Source organism: Lissotriton helveticus, chromosome 1_1, assembly GCF_964261635.1.
Source record: "Lissotriton helveticus chromosome 1_1, aLisHel1.1, whole genome shotgun sequence".
NCBI lineage: Eukaryota > Metazoa > Chordata > Amphibia > Caudata > Salamandridae > Lissotriton > Lissotriton helveticus.
In genome coordinates this window covers 1,538,991,841-1,538,993,725 of record NC_136057.1, presented here as the reverse complement: position 1 = coordinate 1,538,993,725, position 1,885 = coordinate 1,538,991,841, and the positions used below count along the sequence as shown (strand labels likewise).

Below are 1,885 nucleotides of genomic sequence, written 5' to 3'. Positions count from 1 at the left end.
AACTTCGGTACGTCTACAAAAATCACTGGTTCGATTTTAATTTGCAGACCAACCGGAATTATATTTTCTTGCAAATATCTTGTAAAGAGGTGCCCATGTAGCCAGGTTCTAATAAGTTTTTTCTCTAGTCTTTCCAGATGGGAAATCTTATCGTTAAGAGTGATGTCAATGGTAGGGACAGATGTAGATAGGAAAGTGGTTGACAGATCCTTAGTTAACTGATTAATATACTCCTCAGTATAAGAAAGTAGTTCGGATTCCACCATGGTGTAAACAAATTAAATTAGAGAGGTAACCTCGCAGGTCAGCACCTGCTCAGAAGACGTTACAAAAGGGGGGTTAAACCCATGTGGTCACGGGGACCTGGGTGCTAAGTGGTACATATATAAGGGGGTCCCCGTAAGAGAGGAAGGTGTATTGTAGGCAACATACACTGGAATTTTATAAAAACAAATTCGAAAACTGGTTTGCAATTGGTAATTTGATTTATTAACCAATGCTCTGTGATTGCCGATTGACAAAATTAAATCACATCAATTCATAAATAGTAAGGCCCCAAGGGGGAGGAAAGGGAGGGAATTGGTGCTCAGGGAAGTGTTAGATTGAGAAAAAAAGTGACACAGTATCAAAGAAGGTAACCAATGTAATACCAAATTGCAGACATAGGTCAAAACAAATATAATACAAAAGCCAAAATACAAGGCAAAATTCAAAAATTGTTCATGGGAGAAGAATTCGACGGTCACATCTAATTATTAGATAAATCGGGGGTGTGCCGGAATTTCAACAAAAGGGAAACAAGTCGACGTTTCGACCCCTATCAGTAGGCCAATTGAAGTCCTTTCACGGGGTCTTCATCAGGACGTCACAAAGGGAGAAGGGTAGGATGGGGCAATTCTGTGTAAGAAATTTGAGGGAAAATGTGTTTTAGTGTATACCAAGCAAATGACAAGAAAAAGACGAAATTTAGGTCCAAAAATTATTTACCATGGAGTACGGCCCAGCCGGGCTCTGTACATGGAAAAACGCGCCACGCTGACTGTCGTGGTCAATCTGATAAAGTGGAAACCTCAAATAAAGAGGAGAACAAATAATCAATAGAGTTCTAATAAATCAAAGAATGAAAACTGGTTTTAAAACCAATTGCATACTACAAATGTTGACACTGCTGTTACCAAATTCTACTCAAGGCTTTACCAAACATAAATGCCAGTAGAAATCGCATCTTGATTGGTCATGGGGGTGTATAAAACCGACATCAGACTACAAAGGATTTCAAAATGTACCTTTAGGTCGATATTACTCGAACCGTCTGGGGTCCAAAGGATTTAAAACAGTGCGGCAGAGACAAATTCAGAGACAAATTCTGGTTGTAAAGTTATTCTCCTATGGTAAACAAAGTGGAGAGAAATTGTTTACCAAACAGTGCGTGTGGTGCTCACGTAGGGAATACTGCGCTACATGCTACCGATTACTTACATGGAATGGAGCAAGACCCGCAGTCTACTTAAAACGTTTAGGCAGCCTCAATTGCAGACGTACGCCGGATGAGAGGTTCATAGTCCACCTCAGGGCGGGAATTAGTTCTTGCGCCTGTCCGTCTGTTTTTGTTTTAGGCTGGAAAGAGGGAGGAGGAGAATCGGTTGGTTGTTCGAGGTGCGAGGCTTACTGTAAATCACCAGCACCTAAAACTACTTACGGAAGAAGACAAAGCGGGCAGCCAGCGTCTGCGCAATTCCTAACGCGAATTCCGCCGTAACAACAACGCGGAGTTTGGGGGCGGGGCCAACTAATGTGCCGGAGTGTCACAACCTTTTCGACACGCAGTAATGACATCAAAAAAATCATTAATCAAAACTGGCCCTTGGTCGCGGATGTCATCAAA

General features: G+C 41.8%; 1 long non-coding RNA gene across 1 annotated transcript; it reads right to left on the bottom strand.

Moving 5' to 3' along the window:
- Window positions 1-509: 509 nt before the first annotated feature.
- LOC144773496 (uncharacterized) lies at window positions 510-1,610 on the bottom strand. Its single transcript, XR_013599991.1, has 4 exons — window positions 1,480-1,610; window positions 1,287-1,386; window positions 988-1,069; window positions 510-897 (listed from the first exon to the last, which is right to left on the bottom strand). It is a non-coding gene; the product is annotated as an uncharacterized LOC144773496 (long non-coding RNA).
- Between the last annotated feature and the right edge of the window lie 275 nt (window positions 1,611-1,885).